Source organism: Astatotilapia calliptera, chromosome 17 (assembly GCF_964374335.1).
Source record: "Astatotilapia calliptera chromosome 17, fAstCal68.1, whole genome shotgun sequence".
NCBI lineage: Eukaryota > Metazoa > Chordata > Actinopteri > Cichliformes > Cichlidae > Astatotilapia > Astatotilapia calliptera.
The window spans coordinates 16,606,093-16,624,923 of record NC_137438.1 but is presented as its reverse complement, the minus strand read 5'-3'; the positions used below and the strand labels follow the sequence as shown (position 1 = coordinate 16,624,923).

General features: G+C 43.0%; 1 protein-coding gene across 3 annotated transcripts in view; it reads right to left on the bottom strand.

Moving 5' to 3' along the window:
* arhgap39 (Rho GTPase activating protein 39) overlaps window positions 1-18,831 on the bottom strand; it is a 65,497-nt gene that overhangs the window by 28,331 nt on the left and 18,335 nt on the right. Inside the window, exon 2 of one of the 3 annotated variants that reach the window (XM_080292163.1) lies at window positions 201-271. The exons of the other annotated variants lie outside the window; for them this stretch is intronic. The gene's annotated coding sequence lies outside the window, so the exon portion shown is untranslated. The remainder of the gene's footprint in view (window positions 1-200; window positions 272-18,831) is intronic. 3 annotated transcript variants of the gene reach the window in all.

Sequence of the window (18,831 nt, the reverse complement as noted above, 5' to 3'; positions counted from 1 at the left end):
AGGAGACTAAGGAGAACCCACCCTACATGTTTGAGTGCCAGGGCCACAGATCCATACCCAACCCACGCAGAAGAGGCAAGCCACCCAGCCCAGTGCAAGCACCAATGACTACAAGGATCCCAGACCTAACATCCCAGGACAGCAAGGCAGTAATCACTCATGCTCCCCACCACCACCAATCAAGGTAGACACACAGATACCCAGAAACAGCAGCCCCAGCTTTCCAGCTCCCTGAAAAGTCGCCAGAGATCCAAAGACCAACCCTGGCCACCTGTAAGGCACATAGGTAGATGAGACTAAAGCCGAGCTCCCCCTAAAACAAATTCATCCAACTGTTTTTTTTATTGAGGCAGATATTCTCTCCAGATTAATGTGACCTAGAATTAAATTTGTAGTCAACTAAGGTTAATAACGGAGTTCTACAGGGTTCCATGGTAGGACCAGTTCTGTCTATGCAGACAGTGTCTTTAGAAAACATAGCATACATCTTTACTGCTATGCAGATGATACCCAACTTTATCTATCTCTGAAGCCAGATAACACACCCCAATTAGTTAACCTGCAGAAATGTCTTAAAGACATAAAAACTAGTTTATGCATTTATTACCTCTAGGCTGGTCTACTGCAATTCATTATTATCAGGATGTTTCCCCGAACTCCTTGAAAAGCTGATCCAAAATGATGCAGCAGAACGCTGACAGGGACTAGAAAGCGAGAACATATTTCCTTTTATTGGCTCCCTGGTTAAATCCAAAATTGAATTTAAAAACAAAGTACTGCACCACCCCATTAGAGCACGTCACTCTCAGACTGGGAGCTTACTTGTGTTTCCAAGGGTATTTAAAGTGGAATGGGGGTTAAGAGGCTTCAGCCTTGTGCAACCAGTTTGGATTTGGGCAGCAGACATACTTTCTACTTTTAGGATTAGAATTCAAACTTTACATTTTGATAAAGCATATAGTTAGGGCAGGGTCAGGTGACCTGGAATCCTCAATTAGCTATGCTGCAGTAGATCTAGGCTTCTGGAGGAATCCCATTTTAATGAAATGCATTTAATCATTAGTTCATATTAATATCTGGCTCCTGTCCACAGCATGTCTTTTGTCCTATCTTCCTCCCTTTACTGCCAAACAGTGGTGGCAGATTGCCACCTCTCCCTGAGCCTGGTTCTGCTGGAGGGTTCTTCCTGTTAAAAGAGATTTTTTCCCACTCCCCTCTGTCGCCAAAGCACTTCTTACAGGGGCTCATCTAATTGGTTTTCTCTTTTTTCTCTGTATCATTGTAGGCTCTTTATTTTACAACATAAAACACGTTGAGACAACTGTTATAGTAATTTGGTGCTAAATAAATAAAACTGAACTGAATCTGTTTGCTAAAACTGCCGGACAGGACAGGTTTAAAAAAACTAAATAAAAAATGTTGTCATCCACCCTCTTTTTTGAAAAAATCTTGACCCTTCTCTTCTTTAAAGAATTTAAAGACCAATTTGAAAATTACAGTTTACTGCTAAGATTTGAAACTTACCAGTTTACATCTTATAACTGTTCCAAAGAGACAGCCCTTCTTAGCGTCTGCAGTGACATTTTGCATACTGATGCAGGCGAAGTTTTGTTCTGCCTTGACCTCTGCCTTACTGATACCGTTGAACATTTTGATCAATAGGCTGAGATACTAATGTCTAGTATTGGATGATATCTGTCTCAATGTTTCTTGTCTGTGGCTGTTTTTAAGTTCTGGTTCTCTTCGACTTCTCCTACTATAAAGTTCTGTTTTGGGCCTTTATTGTTTCTGTTATGATTTCTTCCTCTTCAGCACATTTTAAGCACTTTTAAGGAAATCTCAGTGACAATTCTTGCTGCTATGAAGGCGACATTCAGTTGCATATCTCTTTAAAGCCCAAAGATGTTTCCAAGCTGGATATTTTGAAGTACTCACATACCACAACATCACTAATTCAATTGCACTAGCTCACAATTCAGAGTACACACTAATTCTGGCTCTGGTTTTGACTTTTAGACCTGTGGATAAAGAAGCCGTCCATCCAACCAGTGTAATGGTTGGATGGACACCAGAGAACTTTCGATCTACAGCAACTTCCACGCTGTCTTCACAGCTAACAAAGTGTTGTGATGGCACAAGGGAGAGGTGTGTTTCATTCGAATCCAGGTGCCCACTAAAACCCAGCGGCAGCTATTTTCCTGCCTCCACAAGTAACTGCAGAAGACAACAAGGCAAACATGGCCACCAAAGCAAAGTAAAATTGCACTCTGTACAAAAGCAAAAGTCATCCAGTGCATGCAAAACGAGTCTCTGTCTCTAAGTAGACAGGGACTGCTTTACCATCTACCATGTTTTCTTTTATTTGTTTTTTTTAAAATAAATAGTCCTTTTGTGCACTTTGGGAGGCCAGCATAACAAATTACATGTTCAGAACATCTTCTGACTATGGTCGTGTCCAAATTCATGGGCTGCATCCTCCTGAGGACGCATTTGTACACCGATTACGTCACAGCGACGCGCCGAAGGCTGTACAAATTCGTAGACTCCTCCGAATGCAGCCGACAAATGCGTCCTCCTTTTCCCCGAATTTGAAGGATGGGTCGGGTGTGTCCTTCGTGGCCCACCATATCCCAGAATTCATAGCGTGGCCCAGCCAAACTCCAGTTTCCAATAATGGCGGCCGCTACTAAGTTTTAAAATTACTCTTATTAATCTTTCTGGGTCACAAAATAAACTTTTAACATATTTTCAGGCGAGAATGTGGGTGTGTAAACTTCAAAGATCTGCTCGGTTTATCAAAATATCGCATATTTCCAAAAGTGTTTCGACGTTTTCAGAGACGTCTGTTACCCACCAGCTCGATAGCTAGCCGGGAGCTCGAGGGTCACTAAAGCCGCCGAGAACGGCACAACTCCCGGCACATCATTTTCAGATCACCGCGGACTTTCGCTGCTCGGGTTAAACGTAATATATAAGTCACTTAGAAAAACTAAAAATGTTATTGTTGGGCTTTTTTCAGTGTTTTATTTGTTCGTGAGTAAATCGGTTTGGCTGAGATTAAAGTTATTAGATTAGATAAAATAAAACTTTATTAATCCCCCGGGTGGGTTCCTCCTTGGTTTTCACACAGCTGACTAAACGTCAAACAGAAAACTGATTAAACAGAAGTGTGAGATGGTCGAGAATTTACGCCAGTGTCCTGTTATATTTTAGATAGCAAGGAGCAGACAGCCGAGTTTATTAAACTCCACCGACACAGCGGTGACGCAAATCAGAAGGCTAGACCGTCCAATTTCACAGCCGTTTACTTCCGGCCTACCCGACCTTCTGAGGACCCGGCCCACGTAGACCGCGAAGGCCGGGTCCTCAGGAGGATGCAGCCCATGAATTTGGACACGACCTATGCCTGCATTTTATATTATATATGTATATTAAAAAAACCTGCAACAATTTTGTCTTCAAAGCTGATGTATTAGAAGCAGGAAAATTAGGCAAGTGCAAACTGGTGTGAGAATTGTGCAGTGCATATGCGTCTGCAAAGCTGCAGACCAGTCAAGGTGCCCACTGCCCAGTATGGTGCTCAGTATGGACATTTTCACTACTCAAACTTACATTTGTAATGTATTGTCATGTCATGTGCTCCAAGTTCAAGATCCTTAGTTCCAGTTTATCTTTCGTTTGTTTCTTGTTGTACGTATGTACTTAGTTTTAGTTCGTTTTTTCCAGCAGTAAAGCTGACACTTTAAGTTAAATGATCAAAGAACTGACCTCACAGCCCACTGTTCATTCAGTGGGCTAGTCTCAGTTATTGTGCAAATGTACTGCTTATAAGGTTGGGAAAACCAGCAGTCAGCTGACACTGAAGAAGTCACTTTGATGAGTGACGAAAAGTTTCTCCCACTAAAAAAAGCTATGTCCAGATGAACAGAATCAACTTTTTGGGACACTTTAAGCTAAGTTTACCATCTTTGAGTCTAGCGTTTGGGTCCAACCCCTGCCTGCCACACAGCTCACCTTGACACATTTCTCTGCAGACGATCAGTTAGCTGTTTGACGACTACTCTTTCTAGAATTTTCAGAGGGCCCGGTGGCGCCAGTGTTCGGCAGTCTCGCCTCTGTCAGTGCGCCCCAGGGCAGCTGTGGCTACAATGTAGCTTGCCATCACCAGTGTGTGAATGTGTGTGTGAATGGGTGGATGACTGAATGTGTAAAGTGCTTTGGGGTTCTTAGGGACTAGTAAAGCGCTATACAAATACAGGCCATTTACCATCTTCTAAATTAGTGGATGCCATTTCCTCTGCAGCTTGCGAATTATTAATTCTACTTTAAGGTGCACATTTGAGAGTTATACCAAGGAGTCAAGTACTTCTGATTTAAGACTTTCTTTTTCAGAGGAACTACAGTGTCCAGGGTCAGATACCGTGAAGATGTAAAATTATCAACACGATAATCGACCTTGGATGGAGCAGAGTTCAGGTAACTGCTCCACACTGTTTGTACATGGCATTGAAGATGACAAAAAACGATTAATTATATCTTTAAATTAGTTCTAACACTTAGAAAGACATCTACTGTGGTGAAATCTATTCCCAACTGCTGTGTAATCCATTATTGTAAATTGTAAATTTAACCATAGACCCAGATGGAGTTTTAATTTGAAAGTCTAACTCTTAGCCTTGTCCATCCTAATTGGAAAACTCAAAAACCCACTGACTTTTTTTCTGATTTAGTACTCACTTCAGATCAAATAACTATTGTGTGTGATTTTAATATACATATAGATGCTGAAAGTGACAGAATCAACCGAGCATTTAATCTATTATTAGACTCAATTGGCTTCTCTAAAGTTATAAAAGAGCCCACCCACCACTTTAATTACACTTTGGATCTCGTTCAACGTTGTTGTTGAACTTTACATTTACAATAATGGATTCTAGAGCACCACCACATTAACCAATTATGGCCAATTAATCCCACTATCTCCGCTCTGGATCTTTATTTAACTGGCCTGTTCCGCTTCATCTGACAAGGATTCACTCTGACAACTGGTGTACCATTTCTTTCTCTCTTTTCTTTCTCATACACAAGGGGCACACATAGTACCTCGCATAACTATAGCTGCACAAGTCTCGGCAAGGCTTTCTTTAAGAGTTCAATTCAGTTTTATTTATATAGTACGAAATCACAACAGCAGTCATTGCAAAGCACTTTATATTTATATGAGGTAAAAACCCTGTACTAATGGAGATAAAATTCCCAAAATCAAGCTGGGAGCTGGTTCCACAGAAGAGGGGCGTGAAGTCTTATTAGAATTTTTGAGACAGTCCGACAATAATAAAATACATCCAAAATACATTCATAAAAAAGTTTTTTTTAACATCAGGGGTGACACAATGTTTCTAATTTTAGAGATATTGCACAACTGTAAGAAAGTAGTAGTTTGTTTAATAAGCACAATAAAGTAAAAAAAAAAAAAAAAAACAACAGCCCAAGGTAATGCTACACAGATTAAGTATCTGGTTAGACATCATGTTTCAAAGATTTTTAGGGCCAAGTACAATAACCTAATCTGAGTGATGTGATTGCTGAAATGGTGTTACAGTTTTGTTTTTGTGGATGTGTGAATTTCAGAATTTGAGTAGGACCTGTTAGCTTCAGGTCCCACTTACAGAGAGGCACTGGTTTGACTGAGTTAGTAGTGTGACCATACAGCTTCAGCCTTATGTGAGTATCAAACCTCCAAATGAAAACTCAGACTGTGGCTGGTGCAGGAAAGTAAGTTCAATCTCTATAGAAGTTTCCCGGAGAAATGATAACGTCCAACCCACCTCTTTATTAAACCCATGATGCATTGTGCATTACAGGTTAATAAAACAGTAAATTATGGACTAATTAAATGTAAAAGGCTTTCATTCTAGCTAGATAAAATGCACATGGAAAGCATTAAAAATATAGTTAATTAGTTTGAATAACTTTGATTTTCTGAAATCTCTATTGCAACAACTCAACTTTAAAACACAGAATAGAGGCTATAACCCTGGCATTGCTAAAAGCTCCTCCTCCCTCCCCTTAAAAAGGTCAACTTGCATAGATTGCATTTCTTCTCCCCAACCATTTGTCTTTATAAAATCACTGCTCTCCGTTGCTGGGAGACCACTGAGCACACTGGCAACACTTCCGAGGATTAAATAGGAAGAGGGTATTGGACAAGGACAGATGAGGAGTCGAGGTGGTGTGGGATAAAGCGATAAAGAAGTAGACATAAAGGCTATGATATTTCATTTCCTGCTCCTTACATAAGCAGAACCAAAATGTTCACACCTACTGGAGCTTTAACAACAAGCCCATCCTTAACAGCCCATGAGGGATTTGTAGGATTTATATCAAGTTATCAAAATAAATATAAAAAAAATAAAAAAAACAGGTTTTCTTTTGGTAAAAAACATATTTATTAGGTCATAGGTGAATTATGACCAATTGCAATGGCCCATGTCCCACTGAGACTGCTGACAGTCTTAAGTCGAAGTATTGGAGCCTGTTCCTGCTAAGACACAATGTGACAGATACTTCTTTGAGGATTTTTTTAAAGGTGTCGTGGCATTAATGTTGCTGATGATGTCAGAAGTTGTGAAGAAAAGTTACATTTATGGAGAAACACATATCAAAGACTGCTCTCAGCTAGATCAACATCTTTTTGAACTGCTGCATTTTTTGACTAAGATGTCGCCGAGTATGGCAGCCTCGTCGCAGGCTCCCTCAAAACTACAATATTTTATGCCCTCCATATTGCACAATATTCACCTGCTGACTTTCTGTATATATATATATATATATATATATATATATATATATACATATATATATATATATATATATATTAGAGCTGGGCGATAGAACGATAACGATATGTATCGCGATATAACTTTTACTCGATAGAGAAATTAAGCTATCGCGATAGACCTCGCCGCTCTTGTCCTCTTTTAAAAAAAAAAAAAAAAAAAAAGGTCAGCCAATCCAAATTCAGTAGCGCAGAGCCGAACCAATCACAGCCGCAGCGTCACGTCGCGTGACTTGTTACGTACAGCACAAGTGCCAAGCCACACGTGTGTTTGTTTGGGAAGCAGCCAGCGGGTAATGGAGGAAATGAGTGTGCCGACTAGAAAAATCAACCGAGCGTGACCGAAGAGAAAACAGATGATGGTTGCAATGCCGGAGAGATTGTCGAACGGAAGAGCCAAAGAAGTTCCGTAGTGTGAAGGTATTTCGGCTATTTCAAGTCTGACAAAAAACAGAGTAGCGTGCACTGTAAATTGTGCCGAAAGCAAGTCTGGAAATACAATAAACTGGTGCATGCGTCACACTGTGCGCCACGTTATTGTTTCGGTGAAATGAATTTCTACAATACTGTTACTGTTAATTCTACTCTCTGCAGTGTTTAAATGCTTACAAATACACACAGTTACTGTCCCTCCACACATACGACTCGGTTCTGCTTCTATGCCCCAGCTTTGTTTACTTTTTCCCACCGAGGCTTCTAGACTTCTGATTGGCCAACATTTCTGCACGGTTAGGAATCTAGCGCCACCTGCTGCTTTGGCATGTTCATAGCAGCGTTTTCCTTCATTTCTGCCTTTATGTGTGGACGGGATTATTTTTAAAACGAAAACGGAAAATCTCCGTTTTCAAAAATACCCATGTACGTGTGGACGTAGCCTCAGTCTCTGACTGGAAGCGCTAATTCGTCATTCGGCTTTTGTCAGACTAAAGTAACTGTTAAAACTGTTTGAAAAGCTCAGCTATACAACAAGGAGAGATTGAGAATTTCCTTTTAGTTCTCAGTTTATTTGATATTGACAAAAGTTAGTCAGTTTTGTCTGTTCTTCTGTAAAATAAACTAAGATTTATTTTTAGAATTAATATTTTGTTTCTAAGTGGAATTGACAATTTAGTCTGTTTTGTTTGTTCTATTTTGAAACTTAAACGCTTTAGCGGCTGCCTTTTGTGTAGTTTGCAATATTTGCCTTTATTTATCTGAAAAAGTCTCATGTTCCTTAAGTACATCTACCCTGTTGAACTTATTATGGGAAATAAATATTTAAATAAAAACAAGCTGCTGATTATTTCACATTTTACTTGTGAGCAACGGCACATTTAAATCTTACAAATATAGTTATTTGGCTTATATCGTGATTAGGGGTGGGTTTTTATAATCGATTCATCGATTAAAATCGATTCTGGCTTGGATAACGTAAAATCGATTCATTAAAATCCTGAATCGATTTTTTTAATATAAATTTATTTTGCCTGAAATGCCAGAATCTCTGGTGACATCTCACAAAATTTCAAGAACCACCAAACAGTTAAGACAGTAAATGAGAGCAGGTACACGGATTCTGCACATAGACTTAAACACACAGCGCGACCCGCGGATCAGAATCAGTGAGATGTCGCCTTTCTCACCCGACGGCAAGGACACGGTCGGGGCTGAAAGCCGACAGCTTGCTGATTCTGATGTGTCGGCGGGTCCAAGCTTTGTGTTCACGCCCTTTATGCGCCGATTCTAAAGCTGTTAGTTTGATCTCTCTCCAAACAATATTGACCGAACCAGCAGCAAAAGAAGATTCACATAAACATCGTCATGTATTCACTCTGACTTTTACTGTTTTGCTTCCACCGCGATGCACAGCTCTCTCTCTCTCTCTCTCTCTCTCTCTGTACTTCAAGAACAGTTTCCCTTTCTTCATTATTCGCTTGCTTGTTACGCACAAGTCTACTGTTGCTTACAGCGCTGTCAGCCGCTGTTTTTTTCCCTTTTACATTCTTCCGAAAAGAAAACCTCATTTCTGCTGTTCAATACTGAACAAATTTAAACTTTTTAAAATTATTCAAAATGCAAAACGCTTAACCATGTCTCTAATAAAACCGCTGTAACTTCAGAGGTAATGTTCATATGTTGATTAATGGTTTTCTTTCGTTTTTGATGTACTGCAGAATATTTTTATAAAATCCCAGGTCAGGAAAATCACCTTCATGTTTTTCTGTGTTTTATCTTCAGCTACTTTGACACAAAGGTATCTGCTGTGACGCTCACACCTTTGATAAAGTCTTGCGTGTGTCAGCTTCCTTTTTATTGATACAAAAATATGTAAATGTACTGATCTGAATTATAATATTTCTGACTGTCAAAATATCCCAGATTTAAATCGAATCGAATCGAATTAAATCGAATTAAATCGAATTAAATCGAATCGTGGATCGAATCGATTCGGGACCTTGTGAATCGGAATTGAATCGATTCTAGAAATCAGTGACGATACCCAGCCCTAATCGTGATAGATATCGTTATCGCCTGAAATGAAAAAAACATATCGTGATATGAAAAAATCTCATATCGCCCAGCTCTAATATATATATATATTTATTAGGGGTGCAACGATACTCGTATCGATATTGAACCGTTCGATACAGTGCTTTCGGTTCGGTACGCATATGTATCGAACAATACAAAATTTGTAATTTATTTTATCAACTTTCCTTCTGACGATGCTGTCTGTGTTGAGCGCTCAGTGTATCTGCGTTCGACTACTCCGCCTAGGCTGCACTGTCGAGCGCAGATCCACTGAGCGCTCAACACAGACAGCATCGTCAGGAGGAAGAGCGCAGGGCAAGCTGGCGAGACAGAAGTTAAGCTCTCCTTGCAACATGGCAAATTGAACCTCCCCCACCCTCATTCAGATCTGGCGTTTGGAATTATTTTGGTTTTCATGTGACGTATGACCCTGAAGGTAAGCGAGTCATGGACTAAAGTAAAACAGTATGTTGGATGTGCCACGCAATGCTCAATTACATGGGTGGGAACTAGTGTGTTAGCGCAGTTAGCTCGTTAACGTGTTGGCCGTCTAGCCCCATGCAGGGGTAGCTCGTTAACGGAGATTTGCCGTGTTGTGGCGTTAACGTCATTTCAACGAGATTAACGCTGACAGCACTAGTGGGAACACAACGAATATGACTGCACATTTACACCGACATCATCCTAGTGCAAAGACATGTGGAAGCAGACAAAAACAACAAGCATGCATGCTACAAACTTTACCCGAGTCATTTAGACAGCCGTTAGCACATGATTCTCCTTATGGGAACCTGATATGTTTAATATTGTGGCGAGCTCAGACAACGAGGAGACGGAGGTATCGTTTGGTCTTGCTGCCCGTGAGCTAGCCAGGGAGCACAGCCGTTTATTGACATCTGCAGAAGAACACTGCCGCTAGCTAACTGCTCAGCGCGGCAACCGCACAGCAACAACAACACACAGAGCGCCCTCTGACCCCGGAAGGACACACCGTCGCAGCGAGAAGGCGTCACCCGTCACTATGGCAACATAAACAAAACATAACTGTACAAACAGAACCCCGAACAGCCCTGACCCGCTACATAGCCCCCACCTAAGGGGTCAGTCGTCCCCGACTACCCCATTACCCCACACAAAGTCCTGCAAATGTCCAGGTGCCTTCTTTTGGCGCACCGGCCGGTCACGACCGGCGGGGGAAAAGTCACTCGGGTCAGAACATGGGGTGCCACCATCATCCCACTTCTGACACCAATGTGGCGAGCTCAGACAATGAGGAGACGGAGCTGTCGTTTGGTCTTGCTTCCCGTGAGCTAGCCAGGGAGCACAGCCGTTTATTGACATCTGCAGAAGAACACTGCCGCTAGCTAACTGCTCAGCGCGGCAACCGCACAGCAACAACAACAACACCACACAGGGCGCCCTCTGACCCCGGAAGGACACACCGTCGCAGCGAGAGGGTGTCACCCGTCACTATGGCAACATAAACAAAACATAACTGTACAAACAGAACCCCGAACAGCCCTGGCCCGCTACAATATGCTGCTGAGAATATAGCCCAGAAGAAGCGTATAGTATAGCTTTTATTTTGGAAAGAGCCATTTCTCTGTAATAAATTCTCTTTTCCAAAGATGAGTGATTCCTCAATCAGATACAGGTGTTACCGCGCCAGATCCGCGGCCCCGAACCGTAGTAAGGAAACCTCTGGCAGTTACTTGTAGGGCTGCTCAATTAATCGAATTTTAATCACGATTACGATCTGGGCTTTCAACGATCATTAAAAATGACTGAGCCGATTATTAGCCCCTCCCTCATGCTTTACTCTCGCGCTGCTCCGTGTGGCAAATCAAGCGCACTGCTCTGCATTCCGAACACCCGTCACAACAATTAAGAGGACCCGAGGGAAGCTCGGAAAGCTAAGCAGAAGTTATTTGGAGAGGAGTGGACTGCCGTTGGTTGAAAAGAGAGGTAAAAAAAAAAAAAAAACTTCAGTGGTGTGGAAACATTATGGGTTCGCGGAGTCAGACGTGGATCAAGTAGACAGTGTGTAAACTTTGCTATGGTGTCGTAGCTGCACCACAGAGCAACACTGCAAAGTTTACATTTTTCATTTATTTCTTATATTGCAAACATTTGCACTGTTATCAGTATTTGCACACTATTTTATATTATTTTTTAAAGTCATTATTCAATACATTGTTATTGTTAACCCTTTAAAGCCGGTCAGAGCAGCATGCTCGTTTTGTATAACTATTTTTAAATCCCTGTAGAACCTGAACCGCTAAGCTAGCACAATAAATTTTTTTCCATATGAAACCAGAGGAGTTGTACTTACATCTTATGCCATCATCTTGTCCTAGGTCACGGTTTCCTTCCACATAAAGCTTTGCAAAAATTGCATAAAAAGCGCTTGCAGGAACAAAAACATAATATTCCAGAAACACGCTTTGCCAATCTGATCAGCTGTTCTTAACACTTCCCACATTGAAAAAGACGTCAACTCGAACTATCGCAAGTGACGTCATTTTCGCGGAAAATGTAGTTTTTTTACTTGTAGGCCTTAGAACTCGAATTGCACTGCTGGAAATAGTTTATTTTGATGCACATGCACATTCTTTGCAAATTTGCATCATAGGATTGGTTTTTTTTGTTTTTCCTGCAGTATATAAAAATTGCTGTATCTCCAAAAATAAAACTATGAAGACACTCAAAATAAATTTCCTGTTGTTGTAAACTATTTTTTGCAACTTTTTTGTATTTAAAGTTTTGAGGGATAAACCTCTTAAATTTCTCCAAGTAGCAATATATGTTAAAAAAAACAAAACAAAAACGATTTTCTATTTTTTTGTAGTTTATTGCACTTTTTTGCAATTAATGTAGTTACTATGGACTTAATACATACACATTTTTAAAATATGGGCTATAACAGTTGTATTGATGTATAACAACTTGAAATGCTCCCACAAATGGCACTACAGCATGTAAAAAAAATAAAATAAGCTCTGGCGGACTTGGTTCTATGGTAGATCTTAAAGGGTTAAATAAATATCGTCAAATAATCGTGATCTCAATTTCAGTGAAAATAATCGTGATTATCATTTTTGCCATAATCGAGCAGCCCTAGTTACTTGAAGGTTCCGTAACTGACTCGTAGCCGGCAACAGCTTACTATACAGGTCAACTCCGCTAGCAAAAAGATCGAAGGAGGCGTAGGAAACTGCTTCACCGAACTTTATTTCTTCTCTAAGGCACGAACACCGCGTACAGTGGGCTGAAACAGTTTACTCACAGCGAGCATCGCCGACACAACTCTGGCTGTCGAGGGAGTTATTATATTCCTTTAATTTATTTTCTTTTCGTCTCTTCTGTAGCTAACCGTTACTTTTTCCCCTTCTCCGCTCTCTCTCTTCACACACACACCAGGCAGTCCCGCTACACACATCCCGAATACATTTCCCATCAGGCTTCATCCTTAAAGGGCCATGCCTGTAACACAGGGCTTGCAAAATCGCTAGCCCGACGTCCCGGGGCTAGCGATTTTTCCAGTCGGGCTACCAAAATCTATCTCTGCCCTGCCCGTCGGGCTATTGTAGGAAGGAAAAATATATGTCAATGCTTTTGCATTCTTTCGGAAATGTAGCTGGGTAATTATGTCATTGGCATCGGTGAGCCACTGTCAATATGTGACATATTGAAATCGCGTTTGAATTTGCGATTGTTTTTTGCTTTCACTTTGCAAATGTCCAGGTGCCTTCTTTTGGCGCACCGGCCGGTCACGACCGGCGGGGGAAAAGTCACTCGGGTCAGAACATGGGGTGCCACCATCATCCCACTTCTGACACCAATGTGGCGAGCTCAGACAACGAGGAGACGGAGGTATCGTTTGGTCTTGCTTCCCGTGAGCTAGCCAGGGAGCACAGCCGTTTATTGACATCTGCAGAAGAACACTGCCGCTAGCTAACTGCTCAGCGCGGCAACCGCACAGCAACAACAACAACACACAGGGCACCCTCTGACCCTGGAAGAACACACCGTCTCAGCGAGAGGGCGTCACTCGTCACTATGGCAACATAAACAAAACATAACTGTACAAACAGAACCCCGAACAGCCCTGACCCGCTACAATATGCTGCTGAGAATATAGCCCAGAAGAAGCGTATAGTATAGCTTTTATTTTGGAAAGAGCCATTTCTCTGTAATAAACTCTCTTTTCCAAAGATGAGTGATTCCTCAGATTTATTTTTTTAATTACTTTTGTTTCAGCAACATTAAATTTAAAAACTGTACTTTTGAGTTAAAATATATATTTATAATTTTAATAAATGACAAATTAAAAAGGCATGAACATTTTTTTGTATCGAAAAAATATCGAACCGTGACACCAAAGTATCGAATCGAACCGAACCGTGAATTTTGTGTATCGTTGCACCCCTAATATATATATATATATATATATATATATATATGTACCCCCACCCGAGATTGGGTACATAGCCCCAAGTGCGATAGTGGATCGTTGAGTGCGAGAGGAACTGACCTGAAAAATAGGATCATGGCCAAGCTTGAAACCTGGATCCCCCGTAGCCGGTTACCAAGATTACGTGAAGTACCCTCAGAAGGTCTGCTAGATGATGTTAATGCAGCACTACGGACGATACCTACAACCACGATTACCGACACTAACAAGTTGATCTACAATACGGCAGCAGTGATCAGTGAGATGCTTGGCTACAAGTTGAACAGCGACAAGGGGCAGTACCCTCCATGGAGAAGGAGGCTAGAGGGCAAGATCAAAGTAGCACGGAGGGAGGTTAGCCAACTAACGGAGTTGCAGAAAGGTGCGACAAATAAGGTGCCTAAGAAATACAGCAAGCTGTCCATACCTGAGGCCTTGGAAACTGCCAAGCAAAGACTCACAGCCTTGGCCAGCCGCTTGAGGAGGTACACCAGAGAGAAAGAAGGCAGGAGAATAAACCAGCTGTTCTCCACAGAACCAGCAAAGGTGTACTCTCAGTGGCAAGGGAACAATAAGAGAACAGCACCACCAAGGCTGGAGACGGAGCAATACTGGAAGAGCATATGGGAGAAGGACACAACCCATAACGGCAATGCTCAGTGGCTAGAGGATCTGAGGGCAGACCACAGCGACCTCCCTGAACAGGGTCCAGTAACCATCACAGTGGCAGATATCCAAGAAAGGGTCTCTAGTATGAAGAGTTGGACAGCACCAGGGCCCGACATGGTTCACGCCTACTGGCTGAAGAAGCTGACTGCACTCCACGAGCGTCTGGCAGCACAAATGAACCAGCTGCTAGTTAACGAAAGACACCCGGAATGGCTAACTGAAGGCCGGACGGTCCTGATCCCCAAGGACCCCAAGAAGGGACCGGTCCCCTCCAACTACCGACCAATAACCTGCCTCAGTACTACATGGAAGCTCCTGTCAGGCATCATATCGGCTAAGATGAACAGGCACATGGGTCAATACATGAGCGGGACACAGAAAGGAATTGGCAAGAATACCAGAGGTGCAAAACACCAGCTACTGGTAGACAGAACAATCAGCCGAGACTGCAAGACCAGACTGACCAACCTGTGCACTGCCTGGATTGATTACAAGAAGGCCTATGACTCAATGCCCCACAGCTGGATACTGGAATGCCTAGAATTGTACAAGATCAATGGGACCCTAAGAGCCTTCATCAGGAACTCAATGGGGATGTGGCGTACAACACTAGAGGCCAACTCCAAGCCCATAGCACAAGTTACCATCAAGTGCGGGATCTACCAAGGAGATGCTCTGTCCCCACTGCTGTTCTGCATAGGCCTGAACCCCCTCAGTGAGATCATTAACAAGACTGGCTACGGATACCGGCTACGGATACCGACTACGGAACGGAGCAGTTGTCAGCCACCTCCTGTACATGGATGACATCAAGCTGTATGCCAAGAGTGAACGAGACATCGATTCACTGATCCACACTACCAGGCTATACAGCAATGACATTGGAATGTCGTTCGGACTGGAGAAGTGTAGTCGGATGGTAACAAAGAGAGGGAAGGTAGTCAGAACTGAGGGGATTGAACTACCAGAAGGCAACATTGCAGACATAGAGGACAGTTACAAGTACCTGGGGATCCCGCAGGCAAATGGGAACCATGAAGAGGCCGCCAGAAAGGCTGCAACCACCAAGTACCTGCAGAGGGTCAGGCAAGTCCTGAGGAGTCAGCTGAATGGTAAGAACAAGATCCGGGCCATCAACACATACGCCCTGCCCATGATCAGGTACCCTGCTGGGGTAATAAGCTGGCCAAAGGAGGAGATAGAAGCCACTGACATAAAGACAAGAAAGCTCCTGACCATGCATGGAGGGTTTCACCCCAAGTCCAGCACCCTGAGGCTGTACGCTAAGCGGAAGGAAGGGGGCCGGGGACTGGTGAGTGTCAGCACCACAGTCCAGGATGAGACAAGGAACATCCAAGAATACATTGGGAAGATGGCCCCAACTGACCGAGTGCTCAGTGAATACCTCAGGCAGCAGAAACCCAAGAAAGAGGAGGGAGACGAGGAACCATCATGGAAGGACAGGCCCCTGCACGGTATGTACCACCGGCAGATAGAGGAGGTGGCTGATATCCAGAAATCCTACCAGTGGCTGGACAAAGCTGGACTGAAAGACAGCACAGAGGCACTAATCATGGCAGCACAAGAACAAGCTCTGAGTACAAGATCCATAGAGGCTGGGGTCTATCACACCAGGCAAGACCCCAGGTGCAGGCTGTGTAAAGATGCCCCAGAAACAATCCAGCACATAACAGCAGGGTGCAAGATGCTAGCAGGCAAGGCATACATGGAACGCCATAACCAAGTGGCCGGCATAGTGTACAGGAACATCTGTGCCGAGTATAACCTAGAAGTCCCGAGGTCAAAATGGGAGATGCCCCCAAGGGTGGTGGAGAATGACCGAGCTAAGATCCTGTGGGACTTCCAGATACAGACGGACAAAATGGTGGTGGCTAACCAACCGGACATAGTGGTGGTAGACAAACAGAAGAAGACGGCCGTAGTGATCGATGTAGCGGTTCCGAATGACAGCAATATCAGGAAGAAGGAACACCAGAAGCTGGAGAAATACCAAGGGCTCAGAGAAGAGCTCGAGAGGATGTGGAGGGTGAAGGTAACGGTGGTCCCCGTGGTAATCGGAGCACTAGGTGCGGTGACTCCCAAGCTAGGCGAGTGGCTCCAGCAGATCCCGGGAACAACATCGGAGATCTCTGTCCAGAAGAGCGCAGTCCTGGGAACAGCTAAGATACTGCGCAGGACCCTCAAGCTCCCAGGCCTCTGGTAGAGGACCCGAGCTTGAAGGATAAACCGCCCGCAGGGGCGTGCTGGGTGTTTTTTTTTTTATATATACATATATTGCACACACACACATACACACACCATTACATGGGGGCAGGGATAGCTCAGTAGGTAGAGTGGTGGCCCCATGATCGGAAGGTCGGGGGATCGACTCCACTGAATGGCTACCCTGAGGTACCGTCCCTACACACTGCTCCCCGGGCGCTGCACTGGTGGCTGCCCACTGCTTCACTGGGTGAATGGGTTAAATTCAGAGGAACTATTTCCCTATGGGGACTAACACGCACACTTTACTTTACACTTTTACATAGGTTTACAGTGTTTCAAACATTAAACATTTGGTTTGCTTACCAAACCAAAACAAAAGGAAAAAAAAAAAAGGTGCTTCAAAAGAAGAAGGCAAAAAGACCGCAGGATGAGTATACTGCCACGAGGATGAACTTAAGAGGTGCAGTCTGTGATTTTGCTGAGCAAAAGACCCAAATGATGACATTCAAATAGGCAAGCAGTAGGGATGGATGATAGTCTCAAAATTATCTAAAATTATAAATTATAGTGGCCTCCTCGTGGTTAACCAGGAGGTCAAGGGTGGAGAGTAAGCAGGTCAGGGGCCCAACTGGAGACCAGCAATAATTCAGAAGGGGTTGGCCAGAAGACCAGGAGGGAAAACTGAGCTATTCTGTGGGTCAGCTGGTAGGCCGGTACTGCTCTCTGGCCATAATACATATGGTCGCCTGCTCACCCACTGAGCTAAAACGGTGCCACCTCCCATTGTACTTTTAAATATGCTAGGAACCACAAGTACGCTTGCAGTTTGAGAGTAAAGTGCTCGATTAGCAGTGATGTGGTATTATGCAGACTTTACGATAAGCTGGGGCCTTTAGATGTTGTTCTGGGTTCTTTTGTGACCTCCTAGATTGGTTTTCAGCGTGCTCTGGGAGACATTTTGGTAGGCCAGTCACTCCTGGGATGGTTCATCACTGTTCCAAGATTTTCCATTTGTGGATAATGGCTCTCACTCTGGTTCACTGGAGTACTAAACCCTAAAGAAATGTTGTTGTAACCGTTCCTAGACTGATAAACGTCAATGCCTTTGTTTATCAGCTGTTTCTTTAGGTCAGGGCATGATGTGTTGCTATGTGACATCTTTTAGCCTACCTCACTTTATCAGACTGGTTCTATTTAAGCGATCTCTTGATTCAACAGGCCTGGCAGTAATCAGGCCCGGGTGTGGTAGTGCAATTAAACTCAGCTTTCAAAAACAAGAGGAAATAAAGAAGATTAAAGCTGCAAGCTGCAAGGATCTTGCACTTGTGGCTAACCCCTGCCGAACACCTTAAATGCCCACTAGGTGGCAATGGAGAGTCTATTGAATAATCGATAGATTACTCACAATTACTAAAATTATCGATAGCTGCAGCCCTACATGAAATAGCTTATTAGTTTTTTCCATTACATTTGTGACCTAGAAAAAAAGCAAAATGACTTAACTGGGTTAGGATTAAGTTCAGTGATATCGAGAATATATGGGGAGTGATGTGCTTGCAGTCATTCCCCAAATCTATGTGAATGTTATCATGACCACTGGTTAATGATCTTAAGAATTTTCATACTAACGACCATGAAAATAAACTCAAAGTCAGTTGTGTTTGTTTCGGGAAACTGCGGAGACTGAAGACGTCACTTGAATGAGTGACAAAACATTTCTCCCATTAAAATAAAGATAAGAGAAAATTGAGGCAGCAACTAATTGGGCAAAACCCAGACTTCTGAGGCAGATCACTTTCCAATAGCTAAAAGAATGATTCAGCACTCTACGCATACTAACACAGCTTGATCTTAAAAAAGAAAAACAGATCCCCAACAGTGTCACCCACAAAGCACCCCCACACCATCACACCTCCTCCTTCACGGTGGGAACCATGCATGCAGAGACCATCCGTTCACCTTTTCTGCGTCACACAAAGACAGGGCGAGTGGAACCAAAGATCTCAAATTTGGACTCATCAGACCAAAGCAGGGATTTCCACTGGTATAGTGCCCATTCCTTGTGTTTCTTGGCCCAATCAAATCTCTCCTGCTTGTACTTTTGGACACATTGAAAGTTTTAGCAATTTTTTGG